Consider the following 24,842-nt stretch of genomic DNA (forward strand, 5'->3'; position numbering starts at 1 on the left):
ATGACAAGATTGGATAGAATGAGGCAAAACCAAGAGATAATTGATGCTATGGGATTGAAGCACATCTCAACTTCTCTAAAGGATTCTGCTCAGTCCAATTGTGTAAAAGGGAAAAGAAGTAGAGCTAATGTTGTGGTAGATGATGATTATGTACCACCTATTAGTGACGATGACAATAATGATGAGTCATCTAATTCTGTAATTTATAAGGTACAATAAATGTTCCATAAGGTACAATAGATGATAATAACTTAATTATTCCATTACTTGTAATGACTTTATTGTTCCATTATATGTATGTTTGTTAGTTATAGATGACACCAAGACGACTTACACGCTCACAAGGTGAGGCATCTATCCCGGTGGTCCAATCTACGAAAACACCTCCTGAAACAAATCTTCCCGCCCAAAGTTCTTCTAGTGCAGAGGCATTAACTAGCACGACTGGTAAATACATAGAACATACTTAATTACAATTGCACAATGTTTTTACTATTGAGATTATACTTCACTTAATTTAGCTATAATGTACATGGAATGTATAATTTTTTAACATTAGTAATGTTTGAATAGGATCTGCTAGCAAAACTACCTGTGGAACAACAAGTGGTATAGCAGTACGAGCACTTGTTGAAAAGTGGTAAGCTGCCAGTACGTATAGCTACAGAGTATGATGCTCCTATTGGGACGAATACGTGCAAGCTTGTCAATCAAATTGGCGTACAAGTGCGAACTAATTTGTCCACTTACAACGTGAAAAATTGGAAAAATGTTGATGCTGCTACTAGAGACATGGTGCTTCAAAGTATTGCGGTAAATTTACATTGATAACGTCTAACTCATCTAATTCATATAATAATATTTTTATAATACATATACACTTCATTTTACAAGATTAGTTTGAGCTAGAAGGAGATTCCAACTTGGTAACGAAAACATTAAATACAAAATGTGGAAGATTATTGAGTTCCAACTCCAGCAAGTTGCATCAGGCTTATAAAAAGCTCAAGCAATCTCATGGTGCTGACTATGCAAGAAACCACCCGCAAATGAATGCCACACTTAAGCAGTGGACTGAACTCATTGATGGGAGATGGACCAATGAGGATTGGCTGGTAAATTATTTATGCGTATATTATTATTATCCAATGTTTACTATATTACATTATCAACTGATTAGATTAATACTTAGATGAAGTAAATGTATACTGTTTTATTTATGATCTAATAAATATTTTGAATGTTGTTTATTAGAAAAAATCAAGAAAGAACTCTGAAAAATAAGAATAAAACTTTAGGCAAACATAGATGCGGGACAAAGGCACTTGCTGTTAGGGTTGATGAGGAGGTGCGTGTTTTTTCATTTTTTTTAAACCTTAGTATATTGCATGTTGTGATTAATTAAGTATATTTATCTAACACTTGAATATTAATTAATCAGAAAAATAATAATGACGGTCAAGTTCCTGAATTGGCAAAAATCTTCAAAGATGTTCATTTCAATCCAAATACAAATAAGTGGATACACCATGAGGATGAAGCGACATATGTATGTGTATCATTCTATTCCTATCATTCTATCCCTATCATTTTTGTAAAGCTATAACATATGTATTAATGTTGTGATTGTTTGTTTTTTTTTCTCTTTCAAATGATAGGAAAATATTCTCAAAGTGCAAGCAGATCATTGTCAAGATCCTAATGCAATTCCCCTTACACAAGAGGAGATTTCAAACTTGGTTTTTAAGAAGAAGTCTAGTATTGTAAAAGGACTTGGCATGAGACCTTCCTCTTCTCTAGTAACCATCGCCTCATCTAATTCCTCAGTGGAGTATATCCAACAGTTAGAAAATGAGATAATTGAGCTCAAAGAGGCAAGAGCTAGGGACCAAGAGAAGTGAGCAAAGGACAAAGAGGAGCGCGCTAGGGACCAACAGGTGAGAGCTAAGCAAGAAGAGGTCCAAAAGAATATTCTTAACTTTTTGAGGAGTAAAGGTTATGATGGTGCTCTTACCTATGGGGGTGGTTCAACTTCAAGTTAAACCACTTTTTGGTTAGTACTTTATTTTAGCAATTGACCCAAATTCAAGTTATAACATAGTTAATGTTTTTACTTTACGATTTTAATGTAGTATTGTTTTTATATTTGTGCAGATTTCTTATTGGTGGCTTTTAAGGGATTTACTTTTGTCATTACTTGAAGACATATGAGGACATCTTCCGTTAGTTCTAATTATATTATGCTACCATTTTTGTATTGTTATAAAACATCTTGAGTTATTGTATGTATTGCAAACAATTATTATATAGAAGGAGTTTAAATTGGATACTTGTTTTATTTTTTACTTGTGGAATGTATGGATCTTTTTTTATAAATGTGTTGTTGAAATAATTGTGTTATTCAAATGTGAGGTTTTAATAATGTAATGACAGGTTACAAGTTAATATCAAAGCCATGAAAAAAATAAAAACATAAAATAAGTTTTAGCGACGAATTTTTTCGTCACAAATATAGCAACAAAAAATTGTTTTAGTGATGAAATATTTCGTCACTAAATGTAGCAAAATTTTGTAAGAAATGGTTTTAGTGACGAAAATTTTCGTCACTATATGTGCCTGGATTTTCTTAAAAATAGTTTTAGTGACGAACTTTTTCGTCACTATATGTACCCGAACATAGTTTTAGTGACGAAATTATTCGTCACTAAATATGATTTAATAAACTAAAGTGCTTTTAGTGACGAAATATTTTCGTGACGAAATAGTGTTTTTAGTAAGGAAAACATTTAGTGACGAAACGTTTTCGTCAATAAAAGTTTTTTTTTTTTTTAAATCAAATCGGACTTTTAGTGATGGAATTTTTTGTTGGCAGGACTTTCGTCACTAAAAGTCCAATTTCATCACTAAAGGTCCTTAGTGACGAAAAACTGGACTTTTAGTGACGAATTTTTTCGTCACTGAAAATACATTTTGTTGTAGTGAGAACAACAAGGGAATAAGCGGATCTCTGGAATTGTTGTTTTGGATCTCTTAGCTGAAAACATTTGCTACCTCTCTTATACTTGATGCATCTACGCTATATCCATAAACCTAAAAGTTTATCTTCCTTCTTGGCCTTAAGCATCTTTTCTTTTCCATCTACGTTCAATCGGAGCACATTGTATATTTAAAAGCACACACTCAGGGCTTAGAAAAGTTATGGAATGAGCTTGTTATATTTCTATTGTGATGTAATGAATGTTCTGACACCTCATTCTTTTCGTTGCTTACTGTTAATGTTGGAATTTAAAAGCACACACACTAAGTGCTTAGATTATAGGTATTTATATGTTGGCTGGATACTTTTAGCACTTAATTAATTAATGGCTACGTATATTTCTCTCTTTTACACATGAACTTTATTAACTACATACATGAACAATATCACATATTCATTTTATAATATATATATATATATTAGAAATATCTGTTCAATATATTTATCTAAAATTACATTTATTCTGCCTTGATTACAGATAAGCAAGGGAGTAAGCAGTGGAAGTTTGTTGCAGGTAATATGTCCATTTTCATCTCTGACTTCTGTGCAGTGTTTGCTAAAATTCTTAACTTGGACTATGAAGTTGAACTAGTTGTAACTTCCTTTTTTACCCAGGTGCTAGCGCATGTCTTGTAATGGTCCTTATAATATTGGGCGCCGTATTCTTTATCCATCGATGCCGCATGAAGAAGAAATATGATCCCTCGTCCTTACTTAGTTGAAGCATCTCTTATGATCCCTCTGGAACGACAAATCAAGAGAGGGGAAGTAGCTACTTTGGAGTTCATCTCTTCTCCTATAATGATCTTGAAGAAGCCACTAACAATTTTGATTTAGCTAAAGAACTAGGAGATGGAAGCTTTGGCACTGATAAGAATAATTATGTGGTTTTGATGAAGTCGTCCATATTAGGTTGAAGCGACAGTCCTAATGAACTTGTCAGCCTTGCTTGCACATTCACGGCCTAACAACGATAAAGTGAAAGTCGACAGTTCCACCTCAAAGCTGACGGTTGCACCCTGAAGACAACAAACATTTGAATGAGCCGACTAGAATATATTGACGAGATATGAAGTTGACGGGGGGAAGCTGAAGAGGATAAGCGAACCTTTGACAAGGCTGACATGACTTGACCTCCACACATAAGCATATAAAGAAATATTTTATGCCCCACGCTTAACCCTAATAAAGAAAGTCCTATAAGGAAAAGATCCCGTAAGATACGGAAATTAAAGAAGATTTCTCCCACAAGGAAAGATCTTCTAAACTAAGAAACGAATCTCAACCCCATGCTACTAAAAAAAACTTAAGACCCTTAAAAACCAAGGTATGCATAATTCCCTCAATTTTGACACTCTAGAGTTGTGAAAATTCTCTAACTTAACATTCGGAGGATCTTTGGCCGGTACCACACCGGTACTCTCCTAGGGTTTTCTTTGTTTTTATTTCGCAGGTATTGTCTCGAGCACGTGAGCATTGTATAACTTACTAACAATTTTCGGCATCATTAGTTGGTGCCGTCCGTGGGGAATTGTGACATGTAAGCCATACTATCGCTTCTTGGACAAAGAGTTGCATAGTATTTACTCACTCGATGGTGACCACCAACAACATTCAAGGAGATGAACCATACATAACCACCTTCGAGAGATAGGTTCAAACTCTTGCTGCTACCGTGGAGCGCCTCACCAATCAAAACCATGATCTAAAAGAGCAACTGTGCCAAAAGAACATAGGCCTTAGCACTTAAGAGGAAGGCTAAGAAGACACTAACGCTGAGAGAAGGGTCTAAGAAGGGCCAGAGGGTAGCGACGCCCCAAGCAGACCAGAACGACAGGACATGAGCCGACCATCTGTTACAAATACGGCTCCACCTCACATAGTCGCAGAGATGCATATGATGAAGGAATGGATAGAATTTATGGTGAACGCCCTTAGAGGACGGGTATCTAGCGACCTCGATGACTTGGTCCATCGAACAAATTCACCATTCACTGTGCCCGTCACTTCGTTCCCTCTTCCACCGAAGTTTCTTATGCCGCTGGTGGAAAGTTACAACGGATCCATGGACCCCCTAGATCACTTAAGAGTCTTTCAAGACCCTATTGCACCTTTAAGAGGTGGCAAACGAGATCATGTGCAGAGCCTTCCCCACCACGCTGAAAGGACTCATAAGGATCTAGTTCAGTAGGTTGACACCCAACTCCATTAGTACCTTCAAGAAGTTAAGCGCCTAGTTCGCCTCACACTTCATGGGGGACATAGGTATAAGAAGTCTACTACATGCCTGATGAACATTAGGTAGTGGGAGGATGAGACGCTGAGATCTTACATAACCCATTTTAACAAAAAGGCCCTCTCGATCGATGAAGTTGACGACAAGATACTCGTGGCTGCATTCACAAATGGGCTACGGAAGGGTAAGTTCCTATTTTCTCTATATAAGAATGACCTAAAGACTATGTCAGATGTGCTTTACAGGGCGACCAAGTACATGAACGCGGAAGACGCATTACTGGCTCGAGAAGAGAAGCTTAAGAAAAAGGAAAGATAGGAAGGCGTACGACAGGATAAAGGGCAGAAGATGGTTAGGACTGGAGAACAGCGGGAGGATAGGCGTTCCAAACCCTCCGCAAGGAAGTTCACGAGCTTCACCCTACTGACTGCCTTGATCGACCAGGTCTTGATGCAAATTAAGGACGAAAGAGCCTTGACCTTTCCTAGCAAGCTAAAGGGAGATCCTAATAAGAGGCCTAGAGATAAGTACTAACACTTCCACTGTGATCATGGTCATGACACAAATAACTACTATGACTTGAAGCAACAAATTAAAGCTTTCATCAGGCAAGGAAAGCTGCAAAGATTCGTCTGCAAGAGAGAGCGGATCCACCTCAAGAGTAGGTTCCCCGACGGGAGAATGAGACTTCTAGGCTGCCCATAAGAGATATAAGAATGATTGTAGGAGGCACTGCAGCCTCTGGTTCGTCCAAAAAGGCCTGTAAGACTTACCTCAAGATGGTTTAAATCTTCCAGCTAACAGGCTCCATCCCAAAGATGGTATGGATGGACAACCCCGTCATCGAATTCTCAGAAGAAGATGCTCGACGTCTCCACCACCCGCATGATGACACACTCATCGTTTGCATCCGGGTAGGGGACTACAACGCAAACTGGGTCCTGGTTGACAATGGCAGCTCAGCTGACATCCTTTACTACCTGGTATTCCAGCAGATGAGATTTAATAAAGAGCAATTGGTTCTGACGAACGCTCCGCTCGTTGGTTTTGGAGGAACAAGGGTATTCCCTTTTGGCGCAATCACATTGTGCATAAAGGTTGGCAATTACCCCCAACAGATCACTAAGGACGTAACATTCATTGTGGTCAACTGCTCATTCACTTACAATGCCATCCTAGGATGACCTACCCTCAATTTGTGGAAGGCTGTAACTTTGACCTACCATTTGATGATCAAATTCCCTACCGATTATGGAGTAGGAGAATTGCGTGGAAATCAGGTAGCTACACATGAATGTTACATAGCAATGTAGGAGATGGACGATCATCTACAAACCATGAACATAGAAGAGTAGCGGACAGTAGCAGAGCCCGTTGAAAAACTTGAAGAAATACTTCTCGAAAATTCTAGACCGAAACAAATGACTAAGGTCGACACCCTCTCCAGTCTGCATGTCAGCCAAGCATTTACGACTTTCCTTAGAGAGAACTAGGACGTCTTCATCTGGAGTCATGAAAACATAAGCGGGATCGACCCTTTAGTCATGGTACACAGGTTGAATGTGTTGCCCGTCTTTCCTTCTATCTATTTGAAGAAGAGGGTGTTCACTCAGGAACGAGACCAGGCTATAGCAGAAGAAGTCTGCAAGTTGCAAGAGGCAGATTTCATTAGAGAAGTTTACTACCCCGACTGGCTAGCGAATGTGGTGATGGTTAAGAAAGCCAATGGGAAGTGGAGGATGTGCGTGGACTTTACAAACCTGAACAAAGCATGTCCCAAGGATAGCTACCCTCTCCCGCGGGTTGACGTCCTGGTAGACTTTACGGCTTAGCACCAATTACTAAGCTTTATGGATGCTTTTTCTGGTTACAACCAGATCAAAATGGACGGAGCAGATCAAGAGAAGACTTCATTTGTCACAAGTCAAGGCCTCTTTTGCTACAAAGTAATGCCATTCGATCTCAAAAACGCGGGCGCAACATATCAGAGACTCATGAACAAGATGTTTACACATCAGATTGGGAGGAATGTCCAAGTCTACGTGGACGACATACTAGTAAAAAGCCGAAGGGAGGAAAATCATTTGGATGATCTTAAGGAAACCTTCGACACCCTTCGCTCTTACAACTTGAAGCTCAATCCCGACAAGTGTGCTTTCAGGGTGATGACAGGAAAGTTTCTTGGGTTCATGGTGTCTCAGAGAGGTATCGAGGCCAACCCAGACAAGATCCGGGCCATAATAGAGATGACATCCCTAAAGAATGTGAAAGAAGTACAAAGCCTTAACGGTAAGGTAGCCACGATGAATACGTTTGTGTCGAGGGTAATGGATAAGTGCCTACCTTTCTTCCGCACGCTGAAGAAATCTTTTGAGTGGATGGTCGAGTGTCAGCAGGCATTCGAGGATCTAAAGGCTTACCTTTCTTCCCCGCTATTACTAAGTCCCTCAAAACCAGGAGAAGAATTGTTCCTCTACTTAGCTGTATCCTCGGCTGCTGTTAGTGCGGCCTTGATCAGAGAAGAAGACTAGGTGCAAAAGCTCATGTACTATGCCAGCCGAGCACTTCGTGGTGTAGAGGGGAGGTATCCACCGATGGAGAAACTTGCCTTCACTTTGGTTACAGCACCTCGCAAGCTCAAGCCATATTTCCAAGCCCACACGATGATTGTCTTGACTGATAAACCCTTACAGTGAGCAATGAGCAATCCTAAAGCTGCCAGACAAATGGCACATTGAGCCATAGAGTTGAGTGAGTTTAATGTACAATACCACCCGCGTACTGCCATTAAGGGGCAAGTGGTCGTTGACTTCATTAGTTCATTAACGTGGATAGCTAGGGGGCAGAAGAGTATCCTTAATGGAGTATACACACGGATGGATCGTCCAGTAGATAGGTTGGTGGAGTGGGCATTATACTTCATTCTCCAGAAGGGGACGAGATCGAATGCATGGTTCGTCTCGACTACCTTACAACCAACAACGAAGCAGAGTATGAAGCTCTAGTTGCAGGACTAGATCTCACTAAAGTAGCAGGGGCCGTGAGAGTGGTTATTCATTGCGATTCCTAGGTCGTCACAAACCAAGTAAACGGTGATTATGAATGCAAGGGCGAGAGGATGAAGAAGTACCTAAAGCAAGTAAAGAGAAGGGTGGATGATTTACAAGCTAAGATTGTTCAAATCCTCAGAGGATAGAAGGAGCAAGCCGACCGTCTTACCAAGGCTGCATCAGCAAAACACATGATCACCCCCAACAAAGGACTTTCCTTCGTTTAGCTTTTGTCATTAATAGATCCCATCCATGTGTAGGAGATAGGTTCTAAAAGAAATTAGACAACCCATTAGTCTCCTACTTGAAAAACGACACACTACGAGACATTAAGGAACCCGCAAGGAAGCTGGAGGTCAAAGCAGCACGATTCATCTTGATAAGTGATGTCTTGTACAAAAGAGGCTTCTCTGGCCCGTACCTAAGGTGTTTAAGCCCCAAAGTAGCGGATTATGTTATGAGAGAAGCATACGAAGGGATTTGCGGGAACCCCTTAGGGTGGCGATCGTTGGTACATAAATTGATTCGAGCTAGATATTACTGGCCTACTATACAGAAAGACATCCAAACTTATGTCAAAGACTGCGACAAATGTCAAAGGTTCAGTAATGTCATTAGACAGCCAATTGAAGAACTGACCCCGATGACAGCCCCGTGACCATTCACTCAATGGGGACTCGACATCATGGGTCCATTCCCAATAGCAATGCGACAGCTGGAGTTCCTTATAGTCGGCATAGACTACTTCACTAAATGGACAAAAGTAGAAGCCTTGGCTACTATTATAGAGAAGAATGTGAGAAGCTTCGTCTAGAAAAACATCGTCTACAAGTATGGGATCTCCAAAGTCTTGGTCTCAGATAATGAGAAATAGTTTGACAATGACTTCTTCAGGGATTCTTGCTTGCAGTTAGGAATCAAGAACCACTACTCCTCCCCCACCCACCCTTAAGCCAACGGGTAGGTTGAGTTCACGAACCGATCATTGCTTAAAATCATCAAGACTCAGCTTGAGGGGGCAAAGGGTGTATGGCTAAAAGAACTACCAAGTGTACTATGGACATATACAACAACAGCCAGAACACCTACATGAGACACCGTTTCGACTAGGATATGGAAGCGAGGCAGTTATCCCAGTAGAGGTTAGATTCACAAGCCATAGGGTGCGTAATCATGATGAAAGAAAGAATGACAAGGCTATATGCCTACAACTCTATCTACTAGACGAAGTTAGGGAAACAGCTAAACAAAGACTCATACGTTACCAGGACCTCATGGCCAAGCACTACAACTCCTGAGTCAGATACAGAGACTTGAAGGTTAGAGACCTCGTCTTGAGGAAGGTAATGGGCGCCGCTAGAGACCCCACCCAAGGAAAGCTCGGCCCTAATTGGGAGGGACCATACAAAATTATGTCATGGCACAAGAAAGACACCTATCACCTGGAGACACTAGACAGACATACGTTGTACCATCCATGGAATACTGAGCATCTCCAAAAGTACTACCAGTAAATGATAGCGTGAAGAGTAACACTCCTCATTTGCCAATTTATTTTAATTAATTTTTGCTACAATACTTTTTAAAGCCCAAAGGGCAGGTCTTTTTCTTTAAAGAACAATTTTTCTACAATACGTATGCATGCATTTATCATAATAAGAGGAGTTTATTTAGATATGACTAGTGTATTTATCTATTTCTATGTATTTATCCATGATTAAGTCCATAAGTGGACGAAGTCATCCCATGAGGATGAGTTCATATTATCGAGTCCACATGGTGGATGAATTCATTGTTAAGTCCATAAGTGGACGAGTTCATCCTATAAGGATGAGTTAATATTATCAAATCCACAAGTGGACGAATTCATTGTTAAGTCCATAAGTGGACAAGTTCATCTCATGAGGATGAGTTAATATTATCAAATCCATAAGTGGACGAATTCATTATTAAAGTCCATAGGTGGACGAGTTCATCCTATGAGGATGACTTATTATTAAGTCTACAAGTGGACGGATTCATTATTAAAGTCCATAGGTGGACAAGTTCATCCTATGAGGATAACTTATTATCAAGTCCACAAGTGGATAGATTCAATATTAAAGTCCATAGGTGGACGAGTTCATCCTATGAGGATGACTTATTATTAAGTCCACATGTGGATGGATTCATTATTAAAGTCCATAGGTGGACAAGTTCATCCTATGAGGGTGGGTTAATATTATTATCAAGTCCACAAGTGGACGCAGTAAAACTACAAAGTCCATAAGTGGACGAGCGCATCGTTAAGTCCCTAAAATGGACAAGTTCATTATTTGTCTTGAACGTCCTGAGCTAAAGGGTTCTCAATGTTCAATGGCTTAGTGGACAGGACCAAAGAAGTGACGAGAGGATCTGCAGTGGGTTGGGTAAGGAAGACGGTATCATCTTTTGGATCAGATTCGGACTCTGTGGAGTCGTTGGTTTCCTCCTAGATAGTGTCGCCAGCAAGAGTTGATGGCAGGGGGTCGTCCATGGCGAACTTGGATAAATCCAAGTAAGGGTAGATGGACTTAACCTGTTTAAGGTAATCCTCAAACCCATCACCATAGTAGATGGCGTAAGAATCAATAAATGGCTGTGAAGCCTTGAATTCCTTCACGGCGTCAGCCCTAGCCGTCTCCACTTACCTGAGAAGGGTCATCAGCTCTTTTTCTATCCTTGCCTTAGCTTTTTACTCCTTCTTTTAACAACCTTCCTCCTTTAGCTTATCCCTTAGCTCATTCATCTCCGTATTGAGAGTACAAAGGGCCTCCTTATACTGCTCTTGCTCATCGGTCAAGGTCCTGTTGCGCTTACGCAGACGGACAATCACTCCTTCTTGGGCAACGCTCCTATCCTACAACACCTTCATGCGAACTAGTGCCTACAAATAGAACAACCGTCAGCTATTGAACAGCAAATAAATAAAAATGAGAAAGAGAAAAGGAAGAGACATACCTAGCAAGGTAAAAAAGGCCTGACGCCCCCAGCTCCTTCGTCATTTGCTTAGCACAAGGGTTCACGTCCTTATCCTTGATGATTGACTAAATCATCTCCACAGCGTAGTCCTTGTGAGTAAGAAGACAATGATTAGGTCCCTGACTGATGGGGCCTGACGTCGTCTTTAGTCCCTTGCCTGCCCTGTGGCTCGGCTTGGGAGGTGACAACTTTTTAGGGAGTTTATCCCCGGGGGTGATAGTGACTTTTTTGGAAGGACGGTTGTCCTTCCCGTCAACCTTACTCTTGGACGCCCCCTTTCTGACGGCCTTAAGGGCTGATGAGGTCGCCTTTTCCTTCCCCTTCACTTTATGTTCCTCTTTCCTATGTGCAGCAGCTGCCTTCACTTGCGCTTTTGCATGGTTGCCTCCATTTTTGCAAAGGACAAATGACGAGCATTAGACCAAAAGATGACAAAAAGAAAAAACGACGGAAGAAAATAAATTACTTATGATGATGTTTGAAATCAGTAAGGTAGAATGGCCTGGCTTCGGTGGGCTGTTCAAGCGGTTGATGGCCTACAAGGAAGAGAATGCGATCAAAAGAGGAGACCGGAGAAGACCGGTCGAACCCCCTCCGATGGAGAAGTTAGATTTGTAGAAGAGTAAGTTCCAAGTGTTTTGGAAATGTGTCTGAGAGAAAAGACTTACCTCTGTCGGGTCCAGACCGGTCTCTTATATAGGGAGCCAAGGGCGGTTATTTGTTCGATAACCTCCCCAGGTTTTGTGGAATCCAACAACTCCGGAGTAACCTCCCTCAACGGATATAAAATGGTAACTGCTAAATGGAGGTTAACTTATTCGAAGGGTTTGTCGAGATAGTTGAGGGTTGCTGGAAGTCTAAGTGTTGAGGTTTCGTCCGTCTGGTGTAGGGTGGTTTAGTCGTCCAAGGATATTTGACGACTTCTCATGGACGAACCTCATGGACGATCTTTTCGTCCATGGGAGACTTAAACTTATGGAGTGGTGCTATTATTTAATGGACGTCTCTCCTTCTTCTGGGTTGACTCTTGGATCAATCTGCGCTGTAGGCTCTGGACGAACCCTTTGGACGAGCTGGAGATGGATTATTTTCCGCTTCTCTATCAACTTACATTGATGAGAATAAGTGTACAAAATGCGCTTCCCAGACACACGTTTGCGTTTCAGTTACTTTTTTTTTTTGGAACCCGAAATGTTTGACTTTTCCATGAACAGTGCACACTGGTGCACTGTTTACGGACCCACAAATTTCACTTTTCAAATGCGCTTCCCAGACACACATTTGCGTTTCAGTTACTTTTTTATTTTGGAACCCGAAATGTTTGACTTTTCCATGAACAGTGCACACCGGTGCACTGTTCACGGACCCACAAATTTCACTTTTCAGCAATTTTTTCATTAAAAATGAGTTCCACGGTACTATTCACATATTTAAAAATTATTTTGCTATAATGTTTTTCAGTTTTTAGTTTTCAGCTGTATCCAAACGGACCCTAAGTGTTTAATCTACGAGATGCAGGCGTCAGCTTTGGACCTCCACAATATGCATGCAGTGTGTCAAGGGTGATCAAGTCCCTACACTTCCGTTGCTCAAATGGAATTTCAAAGACCCGACGGATGAAGGCCTCTTGCTCGTCAGTTATGTTTGAATGAACACTAGCTGAAAAAGGAAAACGATGACATTAAAACACTTAACAAATAAATGGGAAAAGTTAAAGCATAAACTAACGATGCTAAACCTGAATCCTTGACAATACCCCATGTATTGTCAAAACCATGGGGCATTGTAACCCACTCTTGTGGACGACATACCAAATCCGTCCCCTGAACAAAGAAGTATCTACCCTTCCAGTTTCTGTTTGAGCCGGGCATGTCTGACATGAGACTTAAACTTTTCTTTCGTGCAGCGAAGTGGTATATTCCTTGGGACAAGATGATGTGTTGAGGTTTGTAGTAATAAAAGAACTCGTCTAACGAAAGCTGATGATTCCCACCACTCAGACAACCCCACAAAATCTCAACTCCTATAAAGATCCTCCAAGCATTTGGAGTAATTTGGCTGACAGATAATCCAAGAAAATTAGTTAACTGACGTTGCTATGCCGTTAGTGGCAACCCTAGTCCCGTTGCGAACATAGTGTCATACATGCCGATGTCCACAGTCTTCCTTGAGTATCACTTCTCTAATTTCCCAGGGAGACAAATCAGGATATGGTTAGGGATTTAGTAACAATCCCTCAAATTATTAAATATATTGAACATCATCGTTGGCAAGAAAATCGTTGACAGTCCACATTTTAGGAAGGATAAATGGATAGGCATGCCCATTCCTAGGGCTTCCTGAACTTCTAGCTTCGTGGGTTCTCTTGTCAACATCACCCACGTCCTCGTCATCCTCTTCTCCCTCTTCACCTTCAACCTCTCCCTCATCTATCTCCTCTTCCTCACCTCCCTCTCCAATACAACTCTCCACTTCCTCATCAGGAGAATGGGCTGACGTTTCCCTATCTGATGACTAGGAAAGGCCCTCCTCGGGCTTATGACTCGTCTAGAAGACCTCGTCGTAGCCCGCTCCCTCATGGACTGAAGACTACTCACTTATCGCTTCTCTAGACATCTATTTACCTACAAGTGACAGAGGTATTCTAAGTGCCTAAGTTGATAGCCTCTCTAAAAGAGGTAAACAATCAACTAGAAAAACAAAGATGAGAGATAGAATGAAGGAAAGGAAAAGGTGACTTACCAAGTAGACGGTTCCTTGAAAGGTGACGGGCTCAGCGAAAGAACGAAGGCAACGAAGTTAGCAAAGTGATGGGAGCAAAGTTCTCAGAATAGCAAAGCTCTATCTCTAAAGATCAACAATGATGAAATAGGAGAAAATGAGGAAGGAACTGAGATATATATAGGATGAAAAGTGCACGGAAGATGAATTGACACTCTTGTCTAGAAACGGAGCCAATCCACTTAAGCCACATGTCCAAACAATTAATAAAGGCTGCTCGAGGAATCACACATAAATGCCTTCTCTCTTTTTTCAATAAATAAAATAATAAATAGTGAAAAAGGAGAGAGTTACGAATTGAACTCCATAAGCCATTGGTTAAAGCCGATGGGGCTACAGAGTAGGGGGCAGATGATGAGGATAATTCTGTGGTTTTGATGAAGTTTTCCATATTAGATTGAAGCGACGATCTTAATGAACTCGTCAACCTCGCTTGCACATTTAGAGTGAAAGTCGACGGTTCCACCTCAAAGTTGACGACTGCACCCTAAAGACAACAAACATTTGAATGAAAGGACTAGAATATATTGTTGGGATATGAAGTTGACGGGGGGAAGCTGAAAAGGATAAGCGAACCTTTCACGAGGCTGACATGACTTGACCTCCACGCATAAGCATATAAGGAAATATCTCTTGCCCCACGCTTAACCCTAATCAAAAGAGTCCTATAAGGAAAAGATCCGTAAGATACGCAAATTAAAGAATATCTCTCCCACAAGGAAAGATCTTCTAACCCATGAAACGAATCTCAACCCCATGCTACTATAAAAACCCCAAGACCCTCACAAACCAAGGTATGTATAATTCCCCCAGCTCTAGCACTCTAGAGTTGTGAAAATTCTCTAACTTAACTTTTGAAGGGTCTTTGGCCGTTACCACACCGGTACTCTCCTAGGGTTTTCTTTGTTTTTGTTTCGCAGGTATTGCCTTGAGTACGTGAGCATTGTGTGACTTACTGACGATTTTTGGCATCATTAGGCACTGTATACTATGGTAAGATTGAGCGCACGTAGACACAAACACAGCACTTACATTTATTGCCAAAGTTCTCTTGGTGTCTAAACTTAATGTTATTAGGGATTTTAGGACTTAAAATTTAATGTAAGCACTTCTTTTCTTCACACCACAACAAAATGTATTTTTAGTGACGAAAATAAGTGAGGAAATATTTTTCGACGCTAAAAGTACAGATTTAGTGACGAAATATGAATTTTGTCACTAATAATGAAAAAGATTATAACATTTAGCGACGAAAAATAAATTTCGTCGCTATTGTGATCTGAAAAATGGGCACCAGTGGAGGGAAACTTTGGCGCGAGTTTAATTAATCTATATTGACGAAATATTTTGTCGCTAAAAGTTGAAATTTTTAGTGACAAAATATTTCGTCACTGTAGGTATTGTTGTGGATAGTATTAGTGACGAAAATCCTTTCGTCGCTATAAGGAAGAATTAGCGACGAAAAAAATTCGTCACTAAAAATAATAATAGTTTTGCACTTATATGTTTTTAGTGACGAAATCACAATTCGTCACTAAAAGTATGATTTAGCGACAAAATATGAATTTCGTCTCTAAAAATCTTAACAAAGCCTGGGTCTTTAGTGACGAAACTGAAATTTGTCGCTAAAAACTTAAAAGCCTAATTTCAATACAATACCCAGCTAACCACAAAACATTTCAACCCAAGCATTTCCGTAAAAAAAAAAAATAAAATAAAAAAAAATAAAAAAACCAAGTTGTACCAAAAAAACCCATCGTCGCCAATAAGCTTCGTTGAGCTAGCCGTCGCCAATGAAGCTCAACGGCAATGCTTCAGCTCGCCGATGAAGCTCCGTTGGGCCAACCGTCACCGATGAAGCTCCGTTGAGCCAACCGTCGCCGATGAAGCTCCGTTGAGCCAACCGTCGCCAATGAAGCTTAACGGCGACGCTTCAGCTTGCTGATCGAAGAGCTGAGCGTCGCGATCGGCGAGTTGCAATGAAGCTCAACGACGACGCTTCAGCTCGCTGATCGCGACGCTCAGCTCGCCAATCGTGACGCTTCAGCTCGCCATTGGCGACGATTTTGCTCGTCATTGGTAACGCTTCAAGTCGCCGATTGTTGGCGCCGCTTCAACTCCCCGGCAATGTTCAGTTCGCAACACTTTCGGCGACCCTTCACCTCCCACCCAGCTAGCGACCCTTCGCCTCCCCCAAATGTGTAATGGGTATTTTTTTTTTTTTCCTTTCGAGTTAATTTTTTGTTAATTTTTGTTTAATGATTCTAGTTCCTTTGTGTATTTTTGTTTAATGATTCTAAATGCTTGTTGTTAATTTTTTTGTTTAATGATTTTAGTTCCTTTGGGTATTTTTTGTTTGATACAGTAATGGGTATATGCATTTTTGTTTAGTTTTAGTATTTGATATTTACTGTGTAATGGTTATGAAGAAAGTTTCTTATATATGTACTTGTCAATTGCTGTAATTCTTTTTGATTTCTAGGTTCTTATTGTTTGGATGATTCTAGTTTTGGATCCTCACTCTCTTGGTTTGGTTTCCACATTGATACCAGTGTTAGATATATGTAGTGTACAAGTTCATATACATTAGGTGTAATGTATGAACTCAAAATGAGATTACCCATCTTCTAAATTTTCTTGTGTTGATTATTGCTCAGGTAATGATACTCTGATTTCACAATGGGATTGTGTCCTCTGATTGTTATTTTACTTGATTTAATGGGGGATTGTTCTCTAGATTATGTTTTAGATACATTGTGCTACTCTATTCATATTTCTTGCAAGACAAAAGATGAGATTTTTTTTCCCCTAATTGCTAGTTTTTTCTATCATCCATTTTGATGACAAAAATGAGTGTTCAATCTGAGAAAGGAATATTAGGATGGCATTGTCTCTAAAACCAGGTTGATGAAGGTTGTTTTTTTTTGGGGGGTGGGGTCCTTTGTTATATATATTATCTTTTGGAATTAGCATAGAATGAGGATATAGAATATAGAGATATATGAATGACATTACAAGTGAAGTGAATGGTTTTGTGGAATTAGAATTTAACACTAGTATTGATAAGGATCATGATGGCACTGATTAGTTTAAACAAAAGCACTTTAATGTTACTTAAAATACTGCCAATGCACTTTAAGGTAGAAGTTTAAGGATTTTGGTATATATGTACTTAACATAAAAGTTTAAAATTGATGCATAATAGGTGTAATTTGAGCTTTCCATCTTGATTGAAAGGTGTTGTGAGATTTGGTTACGATTTGATATTTAATGAGCTTTTACAAGCTTTTCTTTAACTTTTGTACTTATAAATTTAATTTTTCTTTTGCAGACTAAATACACATTGTTTGTAGTAACTTTGGATTTTTTCTGAAATTTGTAAACTTAGCTTGAGCAAAGTAAGTAAATTCTAGTAAAAAACTTACAAAATTGTATACTTGTGATGTTGGAAATAGGATTTGTGGTGGTATGTTGTGTTGGAGCAAGCGGGTGGCTTGCATGGTGTTATAAGGTGGTTTAAACTAATATTGAGAGTGTTTTTCATTTCTTGCAAATGTGAATAAGTATTGTTGATTAGATGTGAGAAATAGTATTTTCTTTGATTTAAATACTTGAAAAACCATATGTGTAACACTTCATGTAGCTTCCTGTTTGAGCTATTTATTTGATGAGAACTGTTGGTTATACAGGTGTGTGTATACATGTGTTTTATAACTAAAACCCATGTTTTTAGTTACAAAACACGTGTATACACACCTGTGTAATAAGATTTAGCTTTATTTAATATGGGTGAAATTTTTTATTGATCTCTAACTCAATTATGTTAATTAAGGTTTGGAAGTTGGTTTAACTTGCAGTCATTGGTTTGCTACTTGCATACAATTTTCTTTTTCATTGACAATCTCAATGAAACACCATAAATGTGGTGGATAGATATTGTATTTAGTTAGGGCATCAATCAATTGAATTAAGTTATTATTTTCTTTTTCCATTTTGGTGCCTTTGGTAAACTTTTAATACTATCTGGTTTGTGATGTCTGAGGTTGTAAGGCTGAATTTTCTTTTAGATCTTATAGAATACCTCTATTTTATAAATTATTTAATATTAGTTTCCTTCTCTTGTTTACTCATATAGTTCTTCCATAAACATATAAATTCTTATATTCTGGATCAAGAAAGAATTTTAAAGTCTGACACAAACTTATGATCTAGAACATGGCTTGCTAACTACTTAAAAGCTGGTAATTTATTGATAGTAAACCAGCAAGGCAGACTCCACCAAGTTTATTTTCCCTGGTTTACTTTTTTTAGTTGTATTGTAATAGCAACTTAAGCAAATATAGTTAAGGTTATTTTGTCTTTAGAACATCTAATGTATTGTTAGAAATGTGACTACTCTTAATGCATTGTTAGAAATGTTTCTTATAACATAGTTAATGTTTTTACTTTACGATTTTAATGTAGTATTATTTTTATATTTGTGTAGATTTCTTATTGGTGGCTTTTAGGAGATTCACTTTTGGCATTACTTGAAGACATATGAGGACATCTTCCGTTAGTTCTAATTATATTATGCTACACTTTTTGTATTGTTATAAAACATCTTGAGTTATTGTATATGTTGTAAACACTTATTGTATGGAAGGAGTTTGAATTGGATACTTCTTTTATTTTTTACTTATGGAATGTATGGATCTTCTTTTATAAATATGTTGTTGAAATAAATGTTGAAAGTTCAAATATGTGTATAAACACCCTTGAACGTTTAGACCCCAAATTTACAAATGAACCAATTCAAGCTTTATGTCAAACAACTAGTGTGCGGAAAATGAACATAAGCTATAATATAGAATTGGTAAACAATCTATGCCAATTAAAATCACATCCACAGCAGAAAATAAAAGGCAAAGATAAAGGGAAGAGAGATGCAAACACAAGGACAACACACGATGTGTTATAGAAGAGGAAACCGAAGCCCTCAGTGTAAAACCTCTCCACCGCCCTCCAAGCGGTCAATAATCCACTAGAAAATGTAGTTGGGATACATGAACAGCAATAGACCCTCCAAGCCTAATTTATCCAATGTACCTAAGCCCTCCAAGCTTCTTGCTCTAACGAGGTTGCGTCGAACCTTTTTCTTTTCTAGCTTACCGGATTCCGCTACTAGACCGTAGCATCCGCCATCCTTGGCATCTTCCAATGCTTCCCAAAGCTCCAAAAACACTCAACACTCTAAATTGGTGTGGGTAGTGTTTGGATAGAAATCTCCTCTCAATAGGTATGACAATGAGAGAGGGAATGAGAAGAGACTACAAAAGTTTCTCTCTAAGAATGAGTAGCTCTCTCTAAGAATGAGTAGCTCTCTCTAATTGGGTGGGTGTTTTGAAGAAACCTCTCTTAGGGTTTTTCTTTCTGAATAGACACACATATTTTGTGGGAATGAGGGGTATTTATACTGGTGTGAGAATGGAATGCGAAGAGTCAGTTTTTCCAAAATAGGGCTGGCTGGCGACTTGATCTCGCGACTTGACTGAGTCGCGAGTTCAAGCCGCGAGCTAACTTAATGGCCAGTCTGGATTTTTGTCCTGTAGTGCTCCAGGTGGCATGACTATTCAGCTTCCCTGCATGCTCTGCGCGTGTGCAACTTTTGGCGGCTTGCAAGCCGTGAGCCTCCCGCGAGTCCTAGCCGCGAGTCTCTGCTTCACTGCACTGTCTTGAGCATTTCTTCACACTCTCTCACACACTACCCTTACATGATTCCCACCTAAATACAAGGTTTCTAAGTGCTGTATTACAAGCAAATTTGTCACGGAATAAAGCCAACACATGGTTGATTAAATTCAACCTTACAAATGTGTTATTCAAATGTGTGGTTTTAATAATGTAATGACAGGTTAAAAGTTAATATCAAAACCATGAAAAAAATAAAAACAGAAAATAAGTTTTAGTGACAAATTTTTTCATCACAAATATAACAACAAAAAATTGTTTTAGTGATGAAATATTTCGTCGCTAAATGTAGCAAAATTTTGTAAGAAATGGTTTTAGTGATGAAAATTTTCGTCGCTATATGTGTTTGGATTTTCTTAAAAATAGATTTAGTGACGAAATTATTCGTCACTAAATATGATTTAATAATCTAAGGTATTTTTAGTGACCAAATATTTCGTCACTGAATAGTTTTTTTAGCAAGGAAAACATTTAGTGACGAAAACAATCGTCGCTAAAAGTTTTTTTTTTAAACAAATCGGATTTTTAGTGATGAAATTTTTCGTTGCCAGGACTTTTAGTGACGGGGTTTCAGTGACGAAATGAGTTTCGTCACCAAAAGTCTGATTTCATCGTTAAAGGTTCTTAGTGACGAAAAACTGGACTTTTAGTGACAAATTTTTTCGTCACTAAAAATACATTTTGTTGTAGTGTCAACAAACATAAAAGTGCTTGATTGAAGTCCTAACAAATTTATAGTGATTACTTTTAGTCCATATTAAGTGATGATGTTTCAATATTTAGTTTAGTCATGTTATCCAAGGAATTAAAAGTGCTTGAAAATGACTATCAAGTTCATTTGCTTAAACTTGAAGATTTCTCTCTTCTGACCATACTTCTTGACTAGGCATACCTCGTGATGGGCGTCAAGTTGCAGTGAAGCGCTTGTACTAACACTACTGCAAAAGAGTAGAACAATTCATGAATGAAGTTGAGATCCTTACTCGCTTGCACCACCCAAATCTAGTCTCACTTTATGGCTGCACCTCTCACACTAGCCATGAACTCCTGCTTGTTTATGAATACATTCCTAATGGCACAGTTTCTGATCATCTTCTTGGTGATCTTGCAAAACCCGGTGCACTACCATTTCCTACTCGAATGAAGACTGCTGTTGAGACAGCAACTGCTTTGGCCTATCTCCATGCTTTTGATACCATCCACCGTGATGTCAAAACAAACAACATTCTCTTTGACAACAATTTTTTTGGTTAAGGTCGTAGATTTTGGTCTATCTCGTCTCTTTCCCACCGATGTCACCCATGTCTCGACTGCTCCACAAGGTACTCCAGGTTATGTCGATCCAAAATATCACGAATGTTACCAACTTACTGAAAAAAGTGATGTGTTCAGCTTTGGGGTGGTCTTGATTGAGCTTATATCATCTATGCCTGTTGTTGATATCTCAAGGCATTGACACGAAATTAATTTGTCTAACATGGCTATGGACAAGATCCAAACCCACACATTGCATGAACTTGTGGACCCTTCTCTTGGGTTTGAATCAGACTGTACGGTGAAAAACATGATAACTGATGTGGCGGAGTTGGCATTTTAGTGTTTGCAATATGTTAAGGAAATGAGACCATCAATGGTAGAGGTGCTTGAAGAACTAAAGGATATACATCATAAAGACTGTTAAAGATAAGGAGGAGATTAATATTTCTGCAGATGATGTTGTGTTGTTGAAGAATGATCCGGTACCACTTTTGCCAGATTCTGCGCTAAATTGGAATATCAGTACGTCTACAACATCAAATGGCAGTCGTTAAGCTATGCTTCTTATTTTTCACTAAATATTTCTACCCATTATATATCAAAGAAGTTGGTACCTGCGCTACATCTACTAAACATTGATAACTTGAATGAGAGTATGAGATGTACATATTATGTCAAAGCTGTCATGGATATGGATTCACTTCGTTTCATAAGTTTTAGTCAATTAGCTTTTTAGATGATTTATTCCTTTCTACTAATTAAGAGTTCAAATAAAAAATCTTAATTATTTATTTTTTTTATTTATTATTTTGATTGTACATTAGCAATGCATAAAACATCATATGTAAAAATATAATAATAATTGATTATTACACATTCTTTGTATGTCAAGTAGACACTTTTTCTTTATGCCAACTGAATATTTCTTCTTTGTGCCAAGTGATTTTGTTCTTTTCACCATGTTAGTACCATTTTTCTTCCCTCAAAATAATTTAGTTATTTTGGAGCTCTTTCCTTAGGTATTAAATAATAGAAAAATGTCATGTTCTCAACATTTTCACAATACTTTTACAATAAATTATAGGTAGCAAGTTCTTACTAGTTGTTATTGGTGGACAAAAAATTATTTTAATGGTGGGTAAATAGAACCAATAACAACTTACCATCAAAGATTCGTTGTGAAAATATTGTTGACATAACACTTCCCTAAATAATAATGAATTTCTTCAAATTCCAATATCCTTGTAGAGATAAATCTTAATGGAATTATATGAATTTAGTTAGGATCAATAATGTTTAGTGTTGCTAGATTCTATGACATTGATATATTTTGAAATTGAGTTTGTAATGTGTTATTGAAGATTGAATCAAGAAACAATTCAACAATGTTGTTGGATTTAAAAGGACCCCAGTTAAATTAATTATCGAATTAATTAGTCCAATTAGATGCAATATTCAACCAAAGCAAAACCTTATTACTAATCTAAAGATTAATGCAGCAGAACATAAATTAGAAACTACAAGTGATATATGGGTCATCTCTCTTGAAAAATCCCCAATAAGATTACAAGTAAAATGAATTAACACAATTCCAAATACCTATCAATAGTAAAACCTATTGATCCTAGCTCATCTCCTACTAGGTTGGACTTACTTCTTAGCAGACTTTTTCGATAGCCTAGGATCTGCCAATTGATGTAACTAACTTCAAGGTGCATGGATCTACCAATTGATGTGATTGACTTCTCAACAGCAATTCGAGATTGTTGTAGTGGGTGGTGCAAATGTCTTTGTAGCAACAAGCTTCAATGGCAAACTATAAGTTGCTTCCTAAAAAAAACCTAGCCACACAAATTCATAGAAACTTCTCTTAATGTGTATCTCTTATATCCTTATATCATGCTAGGTATCTTGGGTTGAAACAAAATTTTATATTCAAATTTCCTATAACTCGATAAGTCGAGGGGTATCAAGCTAGGTATCAAGATTAACTAAGCCTTGATACGTTGAGTAGGTATCGAGGTACAATTGAGGTACTTGTTTCAATTGTTTCTTGAGCAGTTTTCTTTTCTCTTCAATATGAATCTTTAACACACTTTTGGACACTAAAAACTAGACTCAAAATACATCATTAAGTGCATTTGAAATCAGATTAGCTAATACTGAAAAAACATGACTCTAACAAGTGCAATAATCCATGTGGTTGAAGAGTCCTGACATTCTAGTATAGTAAAAGATTTTTGTTGTAAGTTGTCTACTAGTTTGTAGAGTCTAGGAAAAGATTTTTGCTCAAATGCAAAACTTCTCTTATCATAGTGGATTTTCTTTGTTATTGAAGGTTTTCCTCATAGTGGTTTTTCCTTTGGATTTTTCATCTATTTTCTACTTCGTCATCATATTTCTATCTCTTTATGAATGATTTTGTCACTTTTGTGCAATTGGTGACACTTTATTGAATTTGCATTTACGTGCTTTAAATTGCCTAACTCACATATTATAAATTGGCAAAATTGGATTGATTAAATAACTTGGTTAATTCACTTGTAATTCAATAATCAAGATCTAAAACTTAACATATTCCAATTTCTTTAAAAATAATCTAATAAAGAAGTTTCCCCAATTTCACGTAAGAATTACCTCTTGTACACTTGAAATCCAGGAGCTTACAAACTACTAAACATAATATAGCGTTATAAACTCTGACAAGTTAGTCTAATAGTTCTTAACCTCTCATGGGATTCATGAAATCCTAAATTAAAAATTCCTACCCAATATCTTGGAAACACCCCCAATAAATTTATTCTTATAATTGCTTGATATATAGAATAGAGGATTACATATACACGAAGAAATAATTTAGTAATTGAAGAGGTTTGGGTGCCCATGTTAGCGCCAAAAAAAAAAGAAAAAAAGAAAAAAAAAAGACATTGTTATAAAGAATTCAATATTTTTATATTCAAATAAACAAATAGGGATAATTGTACAAATGCACCATAAACAAATGGGTACTTTCACTTTGCACTCCAAAATTTAAAAAAAATTCCATTACCATCCCAATCAATCATCAAAAATTATACAAAAGCAGAGACCTTATGTAGGAAAGTGTGAGGTTCTATCAAGTGACGCATTATATGTAAAGAAAATTGAAATATTCTCAAGTGCCACATTTGAAATAAGAACAAATTAAATAATGACTTTTTTGTTTTATTTGGTTCAATGTTTCAAGACTTTTCTATTAAAAATAAATATTCTTTGTATTCTTTGGTTCAAAGTTTAAAGACTTTTCATTCAACACACATACATACAAAAATCTTCGCATTTTAATTCACAATTTTCACCTCTTGCACTTCGACTCCATTATATATACCCACCCATAGCCTTTCATGCCATCCCGTGTCAAATACACACATGACCAAAAACGATGTCATTTACCTTCAATCTTTTGACGACACTTACCTAACTCTAACTTTGCTATTTCATATATTCCTAATCTGTATGATTTGGCTACAACCAAGGAAGGGGGTTTGCATTTTATATTGAGTGGCAACGGCAATTATAATTTTTATGTTAAGATCAGAGGGTGTGGATTTTGTGGATTTTGTAAATGATGTGATTGACTATGGGTGTTTGGAATGTGTATTTTGTTTTAGAATTAAGGAGAAAGAGAAAGACATATTCTATATCAACTTTTATTTTATAATATTCATCATTTTTTTTTTTGAGTTTTATTTCTCATTACTTCAATTGAATA

At 37.9% G+C, this 24,842-nt stretch overlaps 1 pseudogene; it reads left to right on the forward strand.

Moving 5' to 3' along the window:
• On the forward strand, positions 1-21,770 carry LOC126704071 (LEAF RUST 10 DISEASE-RESISTANCE LOCUS RECEPTOR-LIKE PROTEIN KINASE-like 1.1; annotated as a pseudogene).
• The last annotated feature ends 3,072 nt before the right edge of the window (positions 21,771-24,842 follow it).

The sequence above is a fragment of the Quercus robur genome, chromosome 10, assembly GCF_932294415.1.
Source record: "Quercus robur chromosome 10, dhQueRobu3.1, whole genome shotgun sequence".
Lineage (NCBI taxonomy): Eukaryota > Viridiplantae > Streptophyta > Magnoliopsida > Fagales > Fagaceae > Quercus > Quercus robur.